The 25838-nt window shown below is 42.9% G+C and overlaps 1 long non-coding RNA gene across 1 annotated transcript; it reads left to right on the top strand.

Moving 5' to 3' along the window:
* Window positions 1-24807: 24807 nt before the first annotated feature.
* Window positions 24808-25525, top strand: LOC148196551 (uncharacterized). Its single transcript, XR_015780195.1, has 4 exons — window positions 24808-24864; window positions 24968-25014; window positions 25095-25190; window positions 25279-25525. It is a non-coding gene; the product is annotated as an uncharacterized LOC148196551 (long non-coding RNA).
* The last annotated feature ends 313 nt before the right edge of the window (window positions 25526-25838 follow it).

The following is a 25838-nucleotide window of genomic DNA, read 5'->3' as shown; positions in this document are numbered from 1 at the left end:
TCCTCCACTTGTTCTACTTCATCCACTTTTTCAATTTCTTCAACTTCCTCCACTTCCTCCACTTCGTCTATTTCGTCAACTTCGTCCACTTCCTCCACTTCGTCCACTTCCTCCACTTCGTCCACTTCATCAACTTCGTCCAGTTCGTCCACTTCCTCCACTTCGTGCACTTCCTCCACTTCCTTCACTTCCTCCACTTCCTACACTTCGTCCACTTCCTCCACTTCCTCCACTTCGTCCACCTCATCCAACTCGTCCACTTCGTCTACTTCGTCCACCTCCTCCACTACCTCCAACTACTCCACTTACTCCACTTCCTCCACTTCGTCAACTTCGTCCACTTCATCCATTTTGTCCACCTCGTCAACTTCGTCCATTTCCTCCACTTCGTCCATTTCGTCAAATTCGTCCACTTCGTCAACTTCGTCCACTTCATCCACTTCCTCCACTTCCTCCACTTCGTCTAGTTCGTAAACTTCTTGAACTTCTTCAACTTCCACCACTTCCTCCACTTCGTCAACTTCGCCCAATACGTCCGCTTCGTCAACTTCATCCACTTCGTCAATTTCCTCCACTTCCTCCACTTCCTCCACTTCGTCCACTTCGTCCTCTTCGTCCACTTCGTCAACTTCGTCCACTTCGTCCACCTCCTCCACTTCCTCCACTTACTCCACTTCCTCCACTTCGTCCAGTTCGTCCACTTCTTAAACTTCTTCCACTTCGTCCATTTCGTCAAATTCGTCCACTTCGTCCACTTCCTCCACTTCGTCAACTTCCTCCACTTCGTCAACTTCGTCCACTTCGTCCACCACTTCCACTTCCTCCACTTACTCCACTTCCTCCACTTCGTCAACTTCGTCAACTTCGTCCACTTCCTCCACTTCGTCAACTTCGTCAAATTCGTCCACTTCGTCCACTTTGTCCACCTCGTCAACTTCGTCCATTTCCTTCACTTCGTCCATTTCGTACACTTCCTCCACTTCGTCTAGTTCGTCCACTTCTTCAACTTCTTCAACTTCCTCCACTTCCTCCACTTCGTCCATTTCGTCAAATTCGTCCACTTCGTCAACTTCCTCCACTTTGTCAACTTCGACCACTTTATCCACTATGTCCACTTCGTCCACTTCCTCATCTTCCTCTACTTCCTCCACTTCCGCCATTTCGTCCAATTCGTTCGCTTCCTCCACTTCGTCCACTTCCTCCACTTCCTCCAATTCGTCTAGTTCGTCCACTTCTTCAACTTCTTCGACTTCCTCCACTTCCTTCACATCGTCCACTTCGCCTAATTCGTCCGCTTCGTCAACTTCGTCCACTTCGTCAATTTCCTCCACTTCCTCCAGTTGCTCCACTTCCTCCACTTCCTCCACTAACTCCACTTCCTCCACTTGCTCCACTTCGTCAACTTCGTCCACTTCGTCAACTTCGTCCACTTCGTCCACCTCCCCCACTTCCTCCACTTACTCCACTTCCTCCACTTCGTCAACTTCGTCCACTTCGTCCACTTCACCAACTTCGTCCACTTCATTAACTTCGTCCATTTCGTACACTTCCGCCGCTTCGTCCACTTTGTCCACTTCGTCCACTTCGTCCGCTTCGTCCACTTCCTCCACTTCGTCCACTTCGTCTAGTTCGTAAACTTCTTTAACTTCTTCAACTTCCTCCACTTCCTCAACTTCCTCCACTTCGCCCAATATGTCTTCTTCGTCAACGTCGCCCAATACGTCCGCTCCGTCAACTTCGTCCACTTCGTCAATTTCCTCCACTTCCTCCACTTCCTCCACTTCGTCCACTTCGTCCACCTCCTCCACTTCCTCCACTTACTCCACTTCCTCCACTTCGTCAACTTCGTCCACTTCGTCCACTTCGTCCACGTCACCAACTTCGTCCACTTCGTCCATTTCGTACACTTCCTCCACTTCCTCCACTTTTTCAACTTCTTCAACTTCCTCCACTTCCTCCACTTTGTCTACTTCGTCTACTTTGTCAACTTCCTCCACTTCGTCCACTTCGTCCACTTCACCAACTTTGTCCACTTCGTCAACTTCCTCCACTTCCTCCACTTCCTCCACTTCGTCAACTTCGTCCACCTCCTCCACTTCCTCCACTTACTCCACTTCCTCCACTTCGTCAACTTCGTGAACTTCGTCCACTTCGTCCACTTCGTCAACTTCGTCCATTTCGTCAACTTCGTCAACTTCGTCCACTTTGTCCACCTCGTCAACTTCATCCATTTCCTTCACTTCGTCAATTTCGTACACTTCCTCCACTTCGTCCAGTTCGTCCACTTCTTCAACTTCTTCAACTTCCTCCACTTCCTCCACTTCGTCAATTTCGTCAAATTCGTCCACTTCGTCAACTTCCTCCACTTCGTCAACTTCGACCACTTTGTCCACTTTGTCCACTTCCTCATCTTCCTCTACATCCTCCACTTCCGCCACTTCGTCCAATTCGTCCACTTCCTCCACTTCGTCCACTTTGTCCACTTCCTCCACTTCCTCCACTTCGTCCACTTCCTCTAGTTCGTCCCCTTCTTCAACTTCCTCCACTTCCTCCACTTCGTCCACTTCGCCCAATTCGTCCGCTTCGTCAACTTCGTCCACTTCGTCAATTTCCTCAACTTCCTCCACTTCCTCCACTTCCTCCACTACCTCCACTTCCTCCACTTCGTCCACATCGTCAACTTCGTCCACTTCGTCCACCTCCCCTACTTACTCCACTTACTCCACTTCCTCCACTTCGTCAACTTCGTCCACTTCGTCCACTTCACCAACTTCGTCAACTTCGTCCACTTCGTCAACTTCGTCCATTTCGTACACTTCCTCCACTTCCTTCACTTCCTCCACTTTGTCGACTTCGTCCACTTCCTCCACTTCGTCCACTTCGTCTAGTTCGTAAACTTCTTCACCTTCTTCAACTTCCTCCACTTCCTTTACTTCGCCCAATACGTCTGATGACAAATTTATGAACACCGAAAAACGGCGCCACAAACTTGTTGAACAATCGGCAAGTGTGACCGAATCGTATCAAGTAATAAACTCGGTAAGACCAAGTATCGTTCTCCCAAAGGACTCATGGCCTAGTTTAGTTATGTGATTTGTTGATTATTTAAGACTTAAGAACGAAATAAGTGAAGTTTAATATGCAAAACAGAAAATAAACATGTATGCATGAATGTGATCAATGGCTAAAACAAAATACAAACACTTCAATGGAATATATGGATGAGTATGTTGTTGGGGTTATCAATTTCATCTAATCCACTCTCATATACTTTAGGAATTCAACATTCTTTTCATCATTGTTAATGCCACTCTCTAAATTACCTTACAAGAAGGCCTATCCCTAATTACGAGTTCATATGATTCCTAGCATTCCTAATAATTAGTTCTTTTAGTGCGGGAGCTTAACGGCAACCAATATACTATTGGGAGAAATTCCCCGGATCTAGACTTCCCCGTACGTTCCCGTATCGACAAAATCAATAATCATGCATTGAATGAGTTAAACAAAGCAAGCATTGAGCAAAGAGGAAAAACCCTAACTAATGATTAAAGAAAGAATGTATCTCAAATAAGATGTTTAAACACAAATTCCATATATGAGAGTTTCACAAGACTACATTGATTCCCCACCAACAATAGAAGGTTTAGTTCACCATATTCATGGTGAAACTAGATGAATAATAATGAAAGAATGAAAGATAAAACCCTAGAAAGGTGAAGAGGTAGCCTGAGCATCCAAGATCCTCCTTCAAAGGGGTGGAAGAGAGAGTGTTTGCTTCGTTTCTGCCAAAGATACAAACCCTAGGACGTCCTAAAGCTTATATACTATTCTAAAATTACAGAAAATTTAGGCCCAAGCCCATAAGTGTGCCGCTCAGCGGTAAAGTACCGCTCAACGGTAAGTGTGTGAGTTGATTTCTTCCCCTCAGCGGCCATTTTGCCCCTCAGCGGATCCCCCGTGAGCTTCTGAGTGCCGCTCAGCGGTAAAGTGCCGCTGAGCGTCAGTTGCGGCTTCTCCTTTTGCACTTTTTGATGTCTTTTCTGATTTCATCTCTCTCCTTCTTCACTTCTTTCACCAAATTCACCTTAAAACCTGCACAAAAACACTGAAATCAAGCATAAACCTGTCCAGCTCTCTTATTTCTGAAAATATGAATAAAAGCATGATTTCAAGCTAGTTTCTAAGTGTTAAAGGTTGCTTTTAGTATCAATTTCAAGCATGAAAATAACAGTTTTTCAACTGTTATCACAACCCCAAACTTAGAACTTTTCTTGTCCTCAAGCAAACAAGATGTAACTCAATCTTCTACCAATTCATATGATGGTTCACTCATTCAAAAATTTCTTTTCAAGATAAGCAAAGACTTCAATCAAACTTTTGACCAAGATTTCAATCAAGATGTGCACATGCTTTAGTGTTCACAAAGTTAATTAATATCAAACAAATGCTATTTTTCATGAATGATCAATCAATTAAGCATGGATGTTCATGTGCTCATGGAATACTTCCTCACCAGGTAAAGTGTTTCACTCACACACAAGTGTATAAGAGGTAATCACTCATTCACTCCACTACCACAATGTCACATGAATCAACTTTGCCTTTCATTTAACCACAATCAAAACATTTACAAGCATGCATCATCACAAGGACTTTTCAATGGCTTATAACATGGATGGGCTAATCAAGAAAATTGGTTTTTCTGGATCACAAAATCCTTGAGTTAAGAGAATCATAACAACACAATTATTCTTATTTTTCCCAACTTGTCTTTACATTGAGCTTTGCTTTTTCTTTTCTTTTCTTTCTCTTTTTCTTTTCTTTTCACATTCTTATTCTTAACTGTTAGCTCAATGCTTTTCCTTTTTCTTTTTCATGCTTTCCCAACAACCCCAAACTTGAACATTTAACAATACCACAAAAGATTTTCTACTTAACTCAAGGTAAAGCTTTTCAACAAGGGTTTTCAATTTATGTTCAAGGCTAAGGGTTCAAAGGATAGAACACAAAGTGTTCTCTTTTAGTGGGCTAACTTCATGAATTTGGCCAATAAAAAGGGTTCTAACAAACGGCCTTGATCATATGATGCAAAACAAGCAATTGATTCAATCATAGAAAACCTGGGCAAAATCATTCATGCTTTCAAAGTAATAGCATTCAATCAATAAAAACTCTGGAGCTCAAAACCTCACAAATAGGCTCATTCACATTTGACATACACATCCTACTTAATCTCACAATCACAAAGCTTGTTCACAAAGCTTGTGAATCACCTGTATAAGCATTTAATGTGCACATCTATCTCAACATCAATCAATCAATAATCATCATCAAGCATTACTTATCACACAATCACAGTCAATAGCAAACCATCATAACAAACCAGGTTTCCAATAGAGTACATCAACCTTAATCTAAAACAAAAGTAAATAAGTTCAGAACACTTAAACCAACAAAAGCATAAGTTCATGATAGCATTCATCAGTAAATGCTATCTCAGCTCCTCATCAATCTGAGATGTCCTCTGTATCTTCCTCTTCTTCCTCATCTTCATCATCCTCAAATGCATCATCATCATCAGCTTCATCTTCTTCCATCTCCCTAACTGAAGCTTTAGCTGCTTCAGCTCCTCCTCCTTGCACCGGCTCCTCTGGCCAAGCTACCACATTATGGAATTCCTCCATAGTCCACCTGTGAGCTGGAGGTGTATCATACATCCCCACAATCATCTCAGCAGTAGCCACCTGCCCTCTATTAACATTTAGGCTTAATACCTCTTTTTGTCCCTCTTTATAAGAGAAATGTTCAATTTCGTCCTACCTTTTTCAAAAAGTTCAATGTGGTCCCACGTTTTGAAAAAAGTGTCCAATTTAATCCTTTTTGGTCACGGCGTTAAATATTTAACGATCCTGCTGACAGCGTGAACTGATGTGTGCAACGTGGCTTTTTAACTTCGAAACGTGGCAGTGACAGTTTTTTTCATTAACTGAGAACGTGACAGTGGGCAGTGATTAAAATTCTGAGTGTTAGGGTTTGGTTTGATTTTCACTTTCTTCTTCCCTCACTTCTTTTAGCATTCCCTCCCAAAATTTTAGTATTTCTTTTTCCCAGTTTCAAATTCTTCTTACTCAGAACACAAAAAATACACAACACATAAACCCTTCACTGTGTTCTTCCTCCTTTATTAGTTTTCTCTTTCGTCCCTTTTTCAGTCGTGCTCAACACACCACCTAAACCCTAAGGTACCATTTCTGAAAATCCCATTGATGTTGGCCTCGATGGTCCTCCACTACTAAACTCTCGAACCAAGCCTTCAGCGAGAGTCGCCATGCCTTGTTCACCAAAGGCGCCTTTCCGCGAGCACTGCGTGGAGTTGTTGCTGCTTCGACGTTGAGAGTAGTTTTCCTCAGATCTCTTCAAGAAAATGGGCATTAATAGCTTCATTTAGATTGCCCCCATATTCCTCTAATTTCTGAATTGCGACGAACTCTGCTGCTCCGGTAATGCGATGGAAGGCTGCGACGGCGTCCGGCGTGGCCAAAATCGCGATTTCGAATTACCCAAACCAAACCCTAACACTAAGATTTTTAATCACTGCCCACTGCCACGTTCTCAGTTAATGAAAAACACTATCACTGCCACGTTTCAAAGTTAAAAAGCCACGTTGCACACATCAGTCCACGCTGTCAGCAGGATCGTTAAATATTTAACGCCGTGACCAAAATTATGATGTCACAAACTTGTTTTCAATCGGCAAGTATGACCGAATCGTTCAAGTAATAAACTTGGTTAGACCAAGTATCGTTCTTCCCAAAGGACTCACGGCCTAGTTTAGTTATGTGGTTTCTTGATTAACTAAGACTTACAAACGAAATATTTGGGGTTTAATATGCAAGACAGAAAATAAACATGTATGCATGAATTTTGATCAATGGCAAAAAGCAAAAGATAAACACTTTCAATGAAATATAGATATGAATATGTTGTTGGGGGTCAATTTCATCTTATCCACTCTCATATATTTTTAGGAATTCAACAGTCAAATCATCATTGTTAATGCCACTCTCTAATGTACCTTTCCAGAAGGCTTCTCCCTAATCACGAGTTCATACAATTCCTAGCATTCCTAATGATCAGTTCATAAGTGCAGGAGCTTAATGACAACCAATATAAAATTGGGAGAAATTCCCCGGATCTAGACTTCCCCGTACGTGCCCGTATCGACAAAACCAATAATCATGCATCGAATGAGTTAAACAATGCAAGCATTAAGCAAAGAGGAAAAACCCTAACTAATGATGAAAAGAAAGCATAAGTCTTAATTAAAAGATGTAAAAACAGATTCCATATATGAGAGTTTCACAAGATTACATTGATTCCCCAACAAACATACAGAGTTTAGTTCACCATATTCATGGTGAACCTAGATGAATTACAATGAAAGAATGAAAGAATAAACCCTAAAAAGGTGAAGAGGAAGCCTCAGCATCCAAGATCCTCCTTCAAAGGGGTGGAAGAGAGAGTGTTTGCTTCGTTCCAGCCAAAGATGCCTAACCCTAGGAAACCCTAAAGCTTATATATCATTCGTAAATTACAAAAAGTCAAGTCCAAGCCCATTAAAGTGCCGCTCAGCGGTAAAATACCGCTCAGCGGTGAGTGCGTGACTTGTTTGCTCCCCTCAGCGGCCATTTTGCCCCTCAGCGGACCTCCCGCAAGCTCCTGAGTGCCGCTCAGCGGTAAACTGCCGCTGAGCGATGACTTCGGCTTCTCCTTTTGCACTTTTTATTGTCTTTTCTGATTTCATCTCTCTCCTTCTTCACTTATTTCACCAAATTCACCTTAAAACCTGCACAAAAACACTGAAATGCACCTGTAACCTGTTCTCCTTTATGCACCTGAAACAACAAACAATGGTTACCTGTAACCTTGGGTTTTTCATCTTTATGGCTAGTCATGTGTGCATCTTGAAATGCAGTTTTATAGCTAGCTTCTTCCTCCTGTGTTTGCGTCTCATCTTTAAAGACATCTACAACAACTCTCTCCTCTCGGTCCTGGAGCACCACTATACCTTCGTTTACATCAATGATAGCTTTGGCCATTTTCATAAACGGTCTTCCAAGAATGATAGGTATCTTTTCTGTCTCCATCTTCATCACCACAAAGTCTGCCAAGAACTGGAGTTTTCCAACACAAACTATGATGTCCTCTGCAATCCCACATGGTTCCTTTGAAGATCCATCGGCCATTACTGAATTAACCTTTACAGGTTTCATATTAACATCGCCGATTTGCTCCAGTAAAGAGTAAGGTATCAAGTTAACACTTGAACCTAAATCAAGAAGAGCTTTTTTAATCCTTTTCTTCCCTATGGTACAAGGGATAGAAAAGCCTCCTGGATCTGTTGCTTTTGGAGGGAATGGCTCATTTTTAACAGTTTTACACTTCTTTGCCTCATCATCTCTACGTCTTTTCTTTGTAGAGACGTCTTCATCAGATTTAGTGTAAACCGTAATTTGTTGTAGAATCTGCTCCCAAGGTGCATCATTATCCACCATCTTGAATAATTCTGTGAAATCCAGTTGTTTCCCTTGATGTATTGGAAAAGGAGAAGTATTTTTGTTCTCTATTTCTCTTTTCTCTTCTGTTTCTCCTTTGTCTAACTCAACTAACTCATTTTTAGCACTCTCTACCACCTTGCATTCTTCTTGGGGGTTAACCTCAGTATTAGCCCCAAAATTTCTATTTGGCCTTTCTTCCACCTGCTTGGTGATCTGCCCCATCTGAATCTCCAAATTCTTGATAGCAGCTTCAGTGCTCTTTTGGGTAGACTCAGTTTTCTGTATAAAATTATTAAGAGTGTCTTCCATCCTCATGGACCTTTCATTAAGCATAGAAATCTGCTGCCATAAGGTGGGTTGCTGCTGCTGCTTATTAAATTGACCAGCTTGCCCAGTTTGCCCTTGACCAATGATTGGGTGTGGTTTCCACCCTTGATTGTAGTTCCCTTGACGGTATTGATTGGTCATGTAATTCACATCCTCCACGGCTTCTGCTGTAAAGGCACATTGACCATTGATATGGTCGCCTCCACATAATTCACACAATTGAGATTGTACCTGTGCAGCAGTTTTCAACTCTTTAGGCAATTGTGCAAGTGTTTTAGAAAGAGTCTCCAACTATTGAGTTAGAATTTTATTTTGTGCAAGCAAGGCATCATGTGTCTGTAATTGTAGAACTCCTTTCTGTTGCATAGGAGCTCCTCTTTCACTATGGAGCTCATTATCACTAGTAGCCATATTTTCAATAATTTCTATTGCTTCCTCTGGAGTTTTCCATTTAATGTTTCCTCCTGCTGAGGCATCAAGCATCATCTTGGTTTGTGAACCAAGACCTCCAAGGAAGGTAAGGACTACTTCCACTTCATCGAATCCATGCGTGGGTGTTTTTCGTAGCAAGCTTTTGTATCTATCCCATGCATGACCCAGTGATTCTTCCATGCCCTGCCTGAATGAAGAAATCTCTTGCTTGCCTTTGTTCACCTTTGATTGTGGGAAGTATTTATTTAGAAACTTGGTCACCACTGCTTCCCACTCTGTGAAACTTCCCTCTAGAAAAGAATTTAACCAAAGCTTAGCATTGCCTCCTAATGAGAAAGGAAACAAGCTAAGTTTGATCGCTTCATCTGGCACCCCATTGATTTTCACTGTGTTGCATATCTCATTAAATGTAGTGAGGTGCTCATATGGGCTTTCATGAGATAACCCATTAAATTGATTACTCTTCACCAGTTGGATAAATGTTGGTTTGACCTCCATGTTAGCTGCATTAACTCTAGGTCTAGCTATACTGTTAAAGTGCTGAGGTCCAGCTGTATTGGTGTAATCAGCAAGAGTTCTTCTGATATTATTGTTCTCCATATTTTCTGTGCTATGGTCAGAACCTTGTGGTGATGGTTGCAACAGAGTTTCCGGAGGAGGGAAAAGTTCTCTAGATGTTCGGATTCTTCTCCTCCGTCTACTCTCGTCTAAACCTTCAAGAAGAGGTTCTGCAGTTATCTTGCTCCTAGTTCGAATTGTCTCCTGCATACACAAGAACACAAAACCCTAGAATATTTGGTTAGCACAAAAAGATATAGGAGAAGATATAAGATTCAGAAAATAAAATAAAATAAAATAAAAACAGAAAAAATAAAAACAGAAAAATAAAAACAGAAATTCAAAATTAAAGTCAAAGATAATCAATAATCACACAAATTAACCAGTTAAACCACGAGTCCCCGACAACGGCGCCAAAAACTTGATGACAAATTTATGAACACCGAAAAACGGCGCCACAAACTTGTTGAACAATCGGCAAGTGTGACCGAATCGTATCAAGTAATAAACTCGGTAAGACCAAGTATCGTTCTCCCAAAGGACTCACGGCCTAGTTTAGTTATGTGATTTGTTGATTATTTAAGACTTAAGAACGAAATAAGTGAAGTTTAATATGCAAAACAGAAAATAAACATGTATGCATGAATGTGATCAATGGCTAAAACAAAATACAAACACTTCAATGGAATATATGGATGAGTATGTTGTTGGGGTTATCAATTTCATCTTATCCACTCTCATATACTTTAGGAATTCAACATTCTTTTCATCATTGTTAATGTCACTCTCTAAATTACCTTGCAAGAAGGCCTATCCCTAATTACGAGTTCATACGATTCCTAGCATTCCTAATAATTAGTTCTTTTAGTGCAGGAGCTTAACGGCAACCAATATACTATTGGGAGAAATTCCCCGGATCTAGACTTCCCCGTACGTTCCCGTATCGACAAAATCAATAATCATGCATTGAATGAGTTAAACAAAGCAAGCATTGAGCAAAGAGGAAAAACCGTAACTAATGATGAAAGAAAGGATGTATCTCAAATAAGATGTTTAAACACATTCCATATATGAGAGTTTCACAAGACTACATTGATTCCCCAACAACAATACAAGGTTTAGTTCACCATATTCATGGTGAAACTAGATGAATAATAATGAAAGAATGAAAGATAAAACCCTAGAAAGGTGAAGAGGTAGCCTAAGCATCCAAGATCCTCCTTCAAAGGGGTGGAAGAGAGAGTGTTTGCTTCGTTTCTGCCAAAGATACAAACCCTAGGACGTCCTAAAGCTTATATACTATTCTAAAATTACAGAAAATTTAGGCCCAAGCCCATAAGTGTGCCGCTCAGCGGTAAAGTACCGTTCAGCGGTAAGTGCGTGAGTTGATTTCTTCCCCTCAGCGGCCATTTTGCCCCTCAGCGGATCCCCCGTGAGCTTCTGAGTGCCTCTCAGCGGTAAACTGCCGCTCAACGGCAGTTGCGACTTCTCCTTTTGCACTTTTTGATGTCTTTTCTGATTTCATCTCTCTCCTTCTTCACTTCTTTCACTAAATTCACCTTAAAACCTGCACAAAAACACTGAAACCAAGCATAAACCTGTCCAGCTCTCTTATTTCTGAAAATATGAATAAAAGCAAGATTTCAAGCTAGTTTCTAAGTGTTAAAGGTTGCTTTTAGTATCAATTTCAACCATGAAAATAACAGTTTTTCAACTGTTATCAACGTCCGCTTCGTCAACTTCGCCCAATACGTTCGCTTCGTCAACTTCGTCTACTTCGTCAATTTCCTCAACTTCATCCACTTCCTCCACTTCCTCCACTTCACCAACTTCGTCAACTTTGTCCACTTCGTCAACTTCCTCCACTTCCTCCACTTCGTCAACTTCATCCACCTCCTCCCCTTCCTCCACTTACTCCACTTCCTCCCCTTCGTCAACTTCGTCCACTTCCTCCACTTCGTAAACTTCGTCCACTTCGTCAACTTTGTCCACTTTGTCCACCTCGTAAACTTCGTCCATTTCCTTCACTTCGTCCATTTCGTACACTTCCTCCACTTCGTCCAGTTCGTCCACTTCTTCAACTTCTTCAACTTCCTCCACTTCGTCCATTTCGTCAAATTCGTCCCCTTCGTCAACTTCCTCCACTTCGTCAACTTCCTCCACTTCGTCAACTTCGTCAACTTCGTCAACTTCGTCAACTTCGTCAACTTCCTCCACTTCGTCCACCACCTCCACTTCCTCCACTTACTCCACTTCCTCCACTTCGTCAACTTCGTCCACTTCCTCCACTTCGTCAACTTCGTCCACTTCGTTAACTTCGTCCACTTCGTCAACTTCGTCCCCTTTGTCTACCTCATCAACTTCGTCCATTTCCTTCACTTCGTCCATTTCGTACACTTCCTCCACTTCGTCCAGTTCGTCCACTTCGTCAACTTCCTCCACTTCGTCAACTTCGACCACTTTGTCCACTTCTTCATCTTCCTCTACTTCCTCCACTTTTGCCACTTCGTCCAATTCGTCCACTTCCTCCACTTTGTGCACTTCATCCACTTACTCCACTTCCTCCCCTTCGTCAACTTCGTCCACTTCCTCCACTTCGTCAACTTCGTCCACTTTGTCCACCTCGTAAACTTCGTCCATTTCCTTCACTTCGTCCATTTCGTACACTTCCTCCACTTCGTCCACTTCGTCAACTTTGTCCACTTCGTCAACTTCGTCCACCTCGTAAACTTCGTCCATTTCCTTCACTTCGTCCATTTCGTACACTTCCTCCACTTCGTCCAGTTCGTCCATTTCTTCAACTTCTTCAACTTCCTCCACTTCGTCCATTTCGTCAAATTCGTCCCCTTCGTCAACTTCCTCCACTTCCTCAACTTCCTCCACTTCGTCAACTTCGTCAACTTCCTCCACTTCGTCCACCACCTCCACTTCCTACACTTACTTCACTTCCTCCACTTCGTCAACTTTGTCCACTTCCTCCACTTCGTCAACTTCGTCCACTTCCTCCACTTCGTCAACTTCGTCCACTTCGTTAACTTCGTCCACTTCATCAACTTCGTCCACTTTGTCCACCTCATCAACTTCGTCCATTTCCTTCACTTCGTCCATTTCGTACACTTCCTCCACTTCGTCTATTTCGTCCACTTCGTCAACTTCCCCCACTTCGTCCACTTCGTCCATTTCGTACCATTCCGCCACTTCGTCCACTTTGTCCACTTTGTCTGCTTCGTCCACTTCCTCCACTTCGTCCACTTCGTCTAGTTCGTAAACTTCTTTAACTTCTTCAACTTCCTCCACTTCCTCAACTTCGTCCACTTCGCCCAATATGTTCGCTTCGTCAACGTCGCCCAATACGTCCGCTTCGTCAAGTTCGTCCACTTCGTCAATTTCCTCCACTTCCTCCACTTCCTCCACTTCCTCTACTTCCTCCACTTCCTCCACTTCCTCCACTTCCTCCACTTCGTCCACTTCGTCCACCTCCTCCACTTCCTCCACTTACTGCACTTCCTCCACTTCGTCAACTTCGTCCACTTCATCCACGTCACCAACTGCGTCAACTTCGTCCACTTCGTCAACTTCGTCCATTTCGTACACTTCCTCCACTTCCTCCACTTCCTCAACTTCCTCCACTTTTTCAACTTCTTCAACTTCCTCCACTTCCTCCATTTTGTCTACTTCGTCTACTTCGTCGACTTCCTCCACTTCGTCCACTTCACCAACTTCGTCAACTTTGTCCACTTCGTCAACTTCCTCCACTTCCTCCACTTCCTCCACTTCCTCCACTTCTTCCACTTCCTCCACTTCGTCAACTTCGTCCAGTTCGTCCACTTCGTCCACCTCCTCCACTTCCCCAACTTACTCCACTTCCTCCACTTCGTCAACTTAGTCCCCTTGCTCCACTTCGTCAACTTCGTCCACTTCGTCAACTTCGTCAACTTCGTCCACTTTGTCCACCTCGTCAACTTCATCCATTTCCTCCACTTCGTCAATTTTGTACACTTCCTCCACTTCGTCCAGTTCGTCCACATCTTCAACTTCTTCAATTTCCTCCAGTTCCTCCAATTCCTCCTCTTCGTCAATTTCGTCAAATTCGTCCACTTCGTCAAGTTCCTCCAATTCGTCAACTTCGACCACTTTGTCCACTTTCTTCACTTCCTCATCTTCCTCTACTTCCTCCACTTCCGCCACTTCGTCCAATTCGTCCACTTCCTCCACTTCGTCCACTTTGTCCACTTCGTCCACTTCCTCTACTTCGTCCACTTCCTCTAGTTCGTCCACTTCTTCAACTTCTTCAACTTCCTCCACTTCCTCCACTTCGTTCACTTCGCCCAATTCGTCCGCTTCGTCAACTTCGTCCACTTCGTCAATTTCCTCAACTTCCTCCACTTCCTCCACTACCTCCACTTGCTCCACCTCCTCCACTTCGTCCACATCGTCCACTTCGTCCACTTCGTCCACCTCCCCCACTTACTCCACTTACTCCACTTCCTCCACTTCGTCAACTTCGTCCACTTCGTCCACTTCCTCCACTTCACCAACTTCGTCAACTTCGTCCACTTCGTAAACTTCGTCCATTTCGTACACTTCGTACACTTCGTCCACTTCGTCCACTTCGTCCACTTCGTCCACTTCGTCCACTTCGTCCACTTCGTCCACTTCGTCTAGTTTGTAAACTTCTTCAACTTCTTCAACTTCCTCCACTTCCTCCACTTCGCCCAATAAGTCTGCTTCGTCAACTTCGCCCAATACGTCCGCTTCGTCAACTTCGTCCACTTCGTGAATTTCCTCAACTTCCTCCACTTCCTCCACTTCCTCCACTTCACCAACTTCGTCAACTTTGTCCACTTCGTCAACTTCCTCCACTTCCTCCACTTCCTCCACTTCGTCAACTTCGTCCACTTCATCCACCTCCTCCCCTTCCTCCACTTACTCCACTTCCTCCCCTTCGTCAACTTCGTCCACTTCGTCAACTTCGTCCAGTTCGTCAACTTCGTTCACTTTGTCCACCTCGTCAACTTCGTCCACTTCATCCACCTCCTCCCCTTCCTCCACTTACTCCACTTCCTCCCCTTCGTCAACTTCGTCCACTTCCTCCACTTCGTCAACTTTGTCCACTTCGTCAACTTCGTCCACTTTGTCCACCTCGTCAACTTCGTCCATTTCGTACACTTCCTCCACTTCGTCCAGTTCGTCCACTTCTTCAACTTCTTCAACTTCCTCCACTTCGTCCATATCGTCAAATTCGTCCACTTCGTCCACTTCCTCCACTTCGTCAACTTTGTCCACTTCGTCAACTTCGTCCACTTTGTCCACCTCGTCAACTTCGTCCATTTCGTACACTTCCTCCACTTCGTCCAGTTCGTCCACTTCTTCAACTTCTTCAACTTCCTCCACTTCGTCCATATCGTCAAATTCGTCCACTTCGTCAACTTCCTCCACTTGGTCAACTTCCTCCACTTCGTCAACTTCGTCAACTTCGTCAACTTCGTCAACTTCGTCCACCACCTCCATTTCCTCCACTTACTCCAATTCCTCCACTTCGTCAACTTCGTCGACTTCGTCCACTTCCTCCACTTCGTCCATATCGTCAAATTCCTCCACTTCGTCAACTTCGTCCACTTCCTCCACTTCGTCCACTTCGTCTAGTTCGTCCACTTCTTCAACTTCTTCAACTTCCTCCACTTCGTCCATATCGTCAAATTCGTCCACTTCGTCAACTTCCTCCACTTGGTCAACTTCCTCCACTTCGTCAACTTCGTCAACTTCGTCAACTTCGTCAACTTCGTCCACCACCTCCATTTCCTCCACTTACTCCAATTCCTCCACTTTGTCAACTTCGTCGACTTCGTCCACTTCCTCCACTTCGTCCATATCGTCAAATTCCTCCAGTTCGTCAACTTCGTCCACTTCCTCCACTTCGTCCACTTCGTCTAGTTCGTCCACTTCTTCAACTTCTTCAACTTCCTCCACTTCCTCCACTTCGTCCACTTCGCCCAATTCGTCCGCTTCATTCACTTCGTCCACTTCGTGAATTTCCTCCACTTGCTCCACTTGCTCCACTTGCTCCACTTGTTCCACTTCCTCCACTACCTCCACTTCCTCCACTTCCTCCACTTCCTCCACTTGCTCCACTTCGTCCACTTCGTCAACTTCGTCCACTTCGTCCACCTCCCCCACTTCCTCCACTTACTCCACTTCCTCCACTTCGTCAACTTCGTCCACTTCACCAACTTCGTCCACTTCGTCAACTTCGTCCATTTCATACACTTCCTCCACTTCCTCCACTTCCTCCACTTCCTCCACTTCCTCCACTTCGTCCACTTCGTCCACTTCATCTAGTTCGTAAACTTCTTCAACTTCTTCAACTTCCTCCACTTCCTCCACTTCCTCCACTTCGCCCAATACGTCCGCTTCATCAACTTCGCCCAATACGTTCGCTTCGTCAACTTCGTCCACTTCGTCAATTTCCTCCACTTCCTCCACTTCCTCCCCTTCGTCCACTTCGTCAACTTCGTCCACTTCGTCCACCTCCTCCACTTCCTCCACTTACTCCACTTCGTCCACTTCACCAACTTCGTCAACTTCGTCCACTTCGTCAACTTCGTCCATTTCGTACACTTCCTCCACTTCCTCCACTTCCTCCACTTTTTCAACTTCTTCAACTTCCTCCACTTCCTCCACTTCGTCCACCTCGTCCACTTCACCAACATCGTCAACTTTTTCCACTTCGTCAACTTCCTCCACTTCCTCCACTTCGTCAACTTCGTCCACTTCGTCCACCTCCTCCGCTTCCTCCACTTACTCCACTTCCTCCACTTCGTCCACTTCACCAACTTCGTCAACTTCGCCCACTTCGTTAACTTCGTCCATTTCGTACACTTCCTCCACTTCCTCCACTTTTTCAACTTCTTTAACTTCCTCCACTTCCTCCACTTTGTCTACTTCGTCTACTTTGTCAACTTTCTCCACTTCGTCCACCTCGTCCACTTCACCAACTTCGTCAACTTTGTCCACGTCGTCAACTTCCTCCACTTCCTCCACTTCCTCCACTTCCTCGACTTCGTCAACTTCGTCCACCTCCTCCACTTCCTCCACTTACTCCACTTCCTCCACTTCGTCAACTTCGTCAACGTCGTCAACTTCGTCCACTTCCTCCACTTCGTCAACTTCGTTCACTTCGTCAACTTCGTCCGTCCACAAAAGCCCCAATAGACGTCCGTCCACAAAAGCCCCAACGTATATAATTGACCGGTGGCATATTAGTAAATAAGTGGAACTGTAGACGTCCGTCCTGGGGCTAGCCGGACGTCTATAATGTTATGAACGTCCGTCCTTGGAGACGGACGTTTATAGGCTGAACAAAGTGAACACGTGTCAGCCCTTTGGACGTCCGTCCTTGGTCGCGACGGACGTTTATAATGTTCTGGACGTCCGTCCTGGGGGACGGACGTTTAATAGGCTGAACTAGTAAACACCTATCAGCTCTTTGAACGTCCGTCCTTGCCCGAGACGGACGTTTAAACTTGAGTGAACGTCCGTCCTAGGTGACGGACGTTTATTAGGCTGAACAGTGAAAATCCATGTGCAGGCTTTGAACGTCCGCCCCTGGCCGAGACGGACGTTTATACTTGAGTGAAGGTCCGTCCTAAGTGACGGACGTTCATTAGGCTGAACAGTGAAAATCCATGTGCAGGCTTTGAACGTCCGTCCCTGGCCGAGACGGACGTTTATACTTGAGTGAACGTCCGTCCTAAGTGACGGACGTTCATTTGGCTGAACAGTGAAAACCATTTGCAGGCTTTGAACGTCCGTCCCTGGCCGAGACGGACGTTTATACTCTAGCGAACGTCCGTCCTCGGAGACGGACGTTAAAAGGCTGAACGTTTATACCCATTGCAGCCCTTAGACGTCCGTCTCAGGGGGACGGACGTCTACGAGGCTGAACGTTTCAATTTCCCAAGTAGGGACCTTACACGTCCGTTTTGGGAGGGCTCGGACGTCTATAATAAACACAGACGTCCGTGCCCCTATAACGGACGTTTAAGGTACTGACAGGGTGGTTGGATATTTAATTCTCTTCAGGCCCTCAACGTCAGTCCTAAGAGGGCACGGACGTCTATAATATTATAGACGTCCGAGCCCGTATAACGGACGTTTAATGTACTGACAGGGTGGTTGGATATTTAATTCTCTTCAGGTCCAGAGACGTCCCATATGCGGGGCCAGACGTTTATACTATTATAGACGTCCGGGCCCTCGTAGGACGGACGTTGAGGGCCTGCCATGGGGAGTTGAAACGTTCAGTTTGTTCAATATAATAGACGTCAGCCCCCCAAAACGGACGTTTATCATATTAGAGACTTCGACGCAACCAAGCACTGACGTTTAAACCCACCCGCGAATATCATTTTTAAATCCTCAAAGACGTCACATTAGTGACGAACCGGACGTCTATACTATTATAGACGTCCGTCCACAAGCTCGCCGGACGTCTAAGAGTATAATATCGTGCTCCCGCGAACCAGTGACCAGTTAACGTTTGGAAACGCACTGTTCATCGTCTTCCTCCGCAAAACGCTGCTGCGCCATTGATTTCCAGGTGAGTTTTCTCGTTTTTGGACCGTTTAAATTCATTTTCAATCCGATTACATTGCTCTGTGATGAAATACCTTTGATTTGAACCGATTAAAAATCGTTTTCGGTCCGTTTTTTTGCAGACTCTTGCGTGTTCTTGGAGGCTTCTTTGACTATTTTTGGACTGCGTTTTAGGCCGTTCACTCCTCCGTTTTCATCATTTTCATTTCGAATCTACTTTTCAGGTTAGCTTGTTGGTTGAAATTTTTTTGTATGCATGTAATTGAGTTTTGTGAATGCACGTTTTTTACTGTAAAATGTGACTGCGTAATTGGCTTTTGAATATATCTGTATTAGTTGTGTATTATATAAGTATCAAATCATTGAGTGACACTTAGTTCCCGTTTGAAATTTAAGACAAACGATTAATCTTTTAATCGTTTGTGTTAAATTTTGAATTGTCCGATTGGACAGTTTGAGAAAATTAATTTCCATAATTTGCAATTCCATGTCATTTGGAGTTTAAGGATAAGATTGATAAAATTTCGGTTCAGTACTTGTGTTGTTCTCCGGATGCATATTTGATTGTGGTCATCGTTGACTACTCTCATTTCGTGTATTTCGGAGACCAATGCGAAATGCTGCCGAAATCTTATCAATTTTATGATGTAGACTTCAATGCACGTGGCTGATATAATTATGAAAATTAGTTTTTTTGAATGGGTAGGGCCTAACCTTGTGAGAGTTAAAACACTTGAACTAATGATTTTACGAACATAGTATGGATCGAAGCTGGATGAAGGAACGTCGCATCAGTGAAGAGTATGAGAAGGGTGTTTCGAAGTTCTTGCAATACGTTGAACAAAATGCTAAGTCCGTCAACGGGAAATATTTTTGTCCTTGTGTGCGTTGTCTTAATCAAATACGGCAAGACTTAGGCAATGTGCGTGACCATCTATTCATGTACAGCATAATGAGGACTTATACCGTTTGGACTTGGCATGGAGAACTACTGGAGCAGCAAACCACGTCACGAGGAACGGATTATGTGGAAGAATGGATGAGTGACCATTTAGAGGACATGATACGTGATGTCGGTGAAGAAAATTTTGTAAGGGCTAATTTGTATGATTCTCTTATTAATGATTCAGAGCAACCGTTGTTCCCAGGATGCTCGAACTTTACACGTCTGTCTTCAACTTTAAAATTATTTAGTTTAAAAGCAAGGAATGGATGGACCGATAAAAGTTTCACCGAGTTGTTGGAGTTGTTGAAGGAGATGCTTCCAGAAAATAATACTCTACCTATTCGTAATTACGAGGCCAAAAAAACTTTATGTCCAATGGGTCTTGAATATCGAAAGATACATGCTTGTCCTAATGATTGTATTTTGTACACAAAGGAGTTTGCTTCGTTAAAGTATTGTCCAACATGTGGTTTATCCCGTTTTAAAAAGAAATCTGACAGAGTCATTGGTGATGAAGGTAATGATGGTGCACCTGCTAAGGTGATGTGGTATTTGCCTATAATACCTAGGTTCAAACGTATGTTCTCTGTTAAAGAAGATGCAAAGAACCTTAAATGGCACTCTGACGAAAGAAAGTGTGATAATCTTCTTCGACACCCTGCTGATTCTCCACAATGGAAAAAGATTGATGACAAATTTCCTGAATTTGGTGCAGATCCAAGAAACTTAAGGCTTGCACTTGCAACTGATGGTATGAATCCTTATGGAAACTTAAGTAGCAAACACAGTTCGTGGCCAGTTATGTTGATGATTTACAATCTTTCTCCTTCGTTGTGCATGAAGAGAAAATATGTGATGTTGTCCATGATGATATCGGGTCCTAGACAACCTGGAAATGACATTGATGTTTACTTAGCACCTTTAATTGATGATTTGAAATTGTTGTGGGAAGAAGGCATCGACGTGTTTGATTCACATGTTCAGGAACAGTTTCGTTTGCGTGCAATGTTGTTTTGCACTATAAATGATTTCCCAGCATATGGAAACTTGAGCGGTTATAGTGTTAAAGGTCATTTTGCATGTCCCATATGTGAAGAAAACACTAGTTACCTTCAGTTGAAGCATGGTCAGAAGACAGTATATACAAGACATCGAAAATTTCTTCCTCGTAATCATCCTTATCGTAGATTGAAAAAAGCATTTAATGGAAGTGCTGAGGATGAGGTTGTGTGCAGACCCCGGAATGGTGAAGAGGTGTACAACGAAGTGAAAAACATTGACATTGTGTTTGGAAAACATCATAAAAGTACCTATGCAAAGAACATCTGGAAGAAACGATCGATATTTTTTAAGCTTCCATATTGGTGTGAACTTGATGTTAGACATTGTATTGATGTGATGCACGTTGAAAAAAATGTTTGTGACAGTGTTATCGGAACTTTATTAAACGTCAAAGGGAAGACCAAAGACGGAATAAAAGCAAGACAAGATTTGGCTGACATGGGAATCCGATCTGAGTTACATCCACAGATAATAGGAAGACGCACCTATCTGCCCCCAGCCTGTCACACACTTTCCAAAAAAGAAAAACAAAGTTTTTGTAACTGTTTAAGAAGTGTGAAGGTTCCGCAAGGTTATTCTTCAAACATTAGTAACCTTGTGTCTATGCAAGACTTAAAGCTAGTTGGTTTAAAGTCTCACGATTGTCATGTATTGATGCAACAGTTGTTACCAGTTCTTATTCGAGGTATATTACCTCCTTCTGTTAGGGGTATTCTGACACGTCTGAGTTTTTTCTTTAATGCCATTTGCAAGAAAGTTGTTGACCCTCGAGGTTTAGATGAATTGGAAAATGAGGGAATAAGACTACTATGTCAATTGGAGATGTATTTTCCACCTTCCTTTTTTGACATCATGGTACATTTGATTGTTCATCTAGTCAGAGAAATTCGAATATGTGGGCCGGTCTTCTTAAGGTGGATGTACCCAGTTGAAAGATACATGAAGATCTTAAAGGGATATGTCAAGAATCAGTATAGACCAGAAGCTTCAATCATAGAGCGATACGTTGCAGAAGAAGCCATTGAATTTTGTTCAAGTTATATGCCATCTTGTGAACCCGTCGGTCTTCCCAAGAGCAAAAATGAAGGAAAATGTGAAGGTAAGGGTGTTCGAGGTGTGAGAATTCAAAGTGTTAGCAGAAAAGAAATTGACCAAGCTCATTTGTACGTCTTAAACAACACTGTTGATGTGATTCCTTACATTTCTGACCACGTTAATGAAATAAAGGCAGCAAACCCAAAAATGAGTGAAAAATGGCATCTTAATGAACATGTGAAAACCTTTTTGGGATGCTTTAAGAAAAAGATGTATGCGACTCCACATGTTTCTGAAACTTTATTGAGGTTATCTCGTGGGCCGAACACAAAGGTCATTACATATGGTGGGTACTATATAAACAATATTTCGTTTCAGACAAAGGTAGAAGATGACAAAAGCAGAGTTCAAAATAGTGGCGTCACACTACAAGCTGAGGCTGTGCACTTTGCTAGTTCTAAAGACAAAAATCCAATCACAGCATCCATCAGTTATTTTGGAATAATACAAGAAATATGGGAAGTTGATTACGTTACTTTTAGAATACCAGTTTTCAAGTGTAAATGGGTTGATATAAATTCTGGTGTCATGATGGATGACCTTGGTTTCACATTGGTAGACTTGAACAAGATGAATTACACTGATGAACCATTTATCATGGCTAGTCAAGCAAGACAAATATTCTACGTAAGTGATCCATCGAATAACAAATGGTCAGTGGTTTTAGAAGGTAGAAACATGCATGGACATGAGGATGACGATTCTCTTGATATACTTGAGACAACATCTGTTGCATGTAGACCCACTGAAGACCCAGTTGATGACGTTGCCGATGTAATGCAGGCAATTCGTAGTGATCACAACGAAGGCATTTGGGAAAAAACAATTAATTAATAGGTTAATATTTTCACTTTTATTGACTTTATATGTATGTTCATCATAATTGAATTATTACTAACGTTGTATAATTTTTCAGGTATGTCGGCCTCAGACTCAGGATCGGGAAAGAGCAGACGTGGACGAGGCGTCACCCGAGTGGCAGATGTGACATCTGGACGCGTGGATGGTCAGAGGAGGCATGTTGACATTGACCCCAGATCAGGTCATCCATCAGCCAAATGCTGATAGGTTTAGGAGTTATCTGGGCAAGTTAGCAAAAAGTCATGTCTCTATCCTTCATGCATGTTGGGATGACGTCCCAGAGGTCGACAAGAACCTCTTATGGCAAGATGTTCAGGTATGTTTATACTTCATGCAATTTGTGATATACTTATCTGTTATGTTTTCTTTTGGTAACAAGTTTTTGGTTTTAAACAGCAACATTTTGATATTCCAAACACAATGCAAATCAGAAAGAAAGTGTTATCGCATATAGCGATAAGATGGAGGGATTTCAAGACAAGGCTGACACGACTATATGTCTTTGGAGATAGACAACATGAAAATCCATCTCAGCATTATACCTTCACAGAGGAGGATTGGATGCAGTTTCGTGCATCTAGAGAGTCTGAGGAATGGAAGGTATGTTTCTTAAGATCGTCTTTCATTGAGTTTTTATGATTTTACACTTACTTATATACATGGTTTCACAGGATAAAAGGTTAGCCGCCCAAGAAAGACAAAGGTTAAACGACGCACCCCACTTGTTATCACGAGGTGGATATGCAAAATTGGAGAAGAAACTGAGAAAGTCTAGAGCCGATGCCTTGGGACTTGAGTCGCCGGACCTAGCACCTGCACATGCTAGGTACGAGCTGTGGAAGGCTGCTCGGACTAAATCTGATGGGAACATGACATCTTCCTCAGCTGCCTTGATCTCACAGAGAATTGTAAGTTCAAATTATAATCAGTTATTTGATTGTGTATCTATCACAGCATGTCTTCTAAGTAACTTGGTTTTTTTATGTGCAGGATGAGTTGGTTGAGCAGCAGACTCAGGGCACATTTGCTGGCCAAGGTAGGGACGACATTCTGACAACGGCCATTGGAAGGCCCGAGCACCCAGGACGTGTACGTGGAGTTCCTGGGGCGATTGGTCTTCGTGACTATTTTGGCCCTACACAGAAAACCCCCCAATCAATGAGTCAGGAGACACTGAGGCAGATGGATCTTCAATGGGAGGAAAGACTCAACCAAAGCATGAGATCAATGGAGCAACGATTCATGGAGCAGCTACAAGAACAAAAACAAATACAAAGAGCGCTTGAAGAAAAGCTGCATTCCATGACGCAAGGCAACATGGGGGTCGATGAAACTCCCACACCACCTCGTGTCAGCACTAAAGGATCATGCTCTGCTGTAGACCCCACTTAGTATAGCGGTCAATATGAGCTGTTGGTTGATGGGGATCCCCCACGCATTGTGGCTGTCGGACGAGTGCTTGAGGGAGGGGAGACCATTCATGGTGTTGCCATATTACCCCAGCACGTGCGTGTGACCATTGACGAGGTTCGGGATCCCCAGGCTCAGGTGCCTGTACCCACTCTAGAAATTAACTTTGTGGGGGAGGCCATAGGATCATTTATTGCATGGCCTAGAGCATTGATCATGTCCCACATCGCTACTCCACAGGTATAATGTCTTTTAAAATAGTATTTCTATGTTTATTCTTCATATAATTGTTGACAAAGCTTTGACGTAAATTCTTATCTTCAGTTCACACGTCCTCAGAAGCAGCCAATTCATGATACAGTCATACATGAAGATGATGAGATGGCTGAAGCGGAGGATGATCCTCTATCAAAGTTAGTGACAAAATTACCCAGATTAAAGAAAGCATCATTAGAACTCTACTGGGATTTGAGGGTATTTGGTCTTCCCCCACATGTGCCAGTTTATATCACATTTTCTGATGCATTGGAGGTGATTGGGGGAGACAGGATGTTGAATATTTCCATCATTCAGCTGTGGTGCATGTAAGTTACTCAATCTGGTCTTTCATATTACTTTTATTTACATTGTTATATAGTTTCTAACAACTTAACTTTGTTGTTTTAGGTACATGGACACAATCGTTGTAGACCAAGGTCGGTCTTCCATGTACGGATTTGTTGAACCTCAGACCATTCAACCGTCTGGTAACACACTTCAAAACAGACAAGATTATTTGCAAACATGGATGGATGAGTCAAAAAGAGACGTATACCTTGTGCCATACATTGACGGGTAGGTGTTGTTATATGTGGTCAGTTTATTATTATAGTTTCGTTAATTAGTTGAATAACTATTTGTCCTTCGTGATAGGTCGCACTGGCAGCTGATGGTAATCCTTCCCAAACAATGTAAAATAATATTTTTTTGTTCGTTGCACAGGAGGATGAAAACTGAGTTGAGAACCATGCTTCAAGGGTAAGTGTTTCTCCAAAAATGACTTTCAATTTGATGTTCACCTTCAACTTTTATGTTAAAATAGTCATATTAATTATACTTTGTGTTTTCAATCTGTACAGAGTTATTGGTAAATCTCGTGGTCAACTGGTTCAAGTTTTGTATCCAAAGGTTGTAAGTCATTTAACGTTTCCTTTTCATTTATGTTATTGAATGATCTAAATTCTTAACTATTTAGTTTGTTATTTTAGTGTAACCACCAGGTAGATTCATGGGAATGTGGCTTCTATGTGATGTGTTGGATTAAGACCATCATTCGAGCAGTCATTACAGATGACTGGAATGAGGTAATGATGTATACCTTCAATACATTACAAATCATATTCATCTACAACTATATATGAAACAATAATGAATCTTTGTTGAATTTTGCAGCGCTTCAAGACTACATCGCCTATTACAGAAGACACAATTAAACAGATAAGGCAGGAGTGGACCGCTTATCTTCTGCAAAGATGGAGTTAGGAATAGTTATATTTCTTGTTGAACATTGTTTAGTTTTTTAGTTTAAGTTTTATGTTGATAGTTTGGTAGTGGATTGAACTCCACATTAAGTAGAACTTTGTTTATATAAAACGCATTTTTATATTATTGCAAAATTGTTCTGGGACATTTTTCTGCTTTTCAGGTGTGGTTTTATTGAAAAAATAAACTAATTTTTAAAAAAAAAACGCCCAGTAGACGTCGGTTAGTGCACAGTCGGACGTCTACAGACGTCTGTCAGTGCACACACGGACGTCCACCCCCCAGCTCCTACCTAAAACATTTCAGCAAGGTAGACGTCAGGGGGGAGGAGGCGGACGTATATATAGACGTCCGTCCAGACACAACGGACGTTTATATAGGCGTCCGTCCAGACACAACGGACGTTCATGTAAACGTCCCTCCTGACACAACGGACGTTCATGTCGACGTCCGTCATGACTCAACGGACG

The sequence above is a fragment of the Vigna umbellata genome, chromosome 6 (assembly GCF_029865625.1).
Source record: "Vigna umbellata cultivar VRB3 chromosome 6, Vumbellata_1.0, whole genome shotgun sequence".
Taxonomy (NCBI): domain Eukaryota; kingdom Viridiplantae; phylum Streptophyta; class Magnoliopsida; order Fabales; family Fabaceae; genus Vigna; species Vigna umbellata.
Note: the sequence above shows the minus strand (reverse complement) of the source record. Positions and strands in the feature narration are given on the sequence as shown.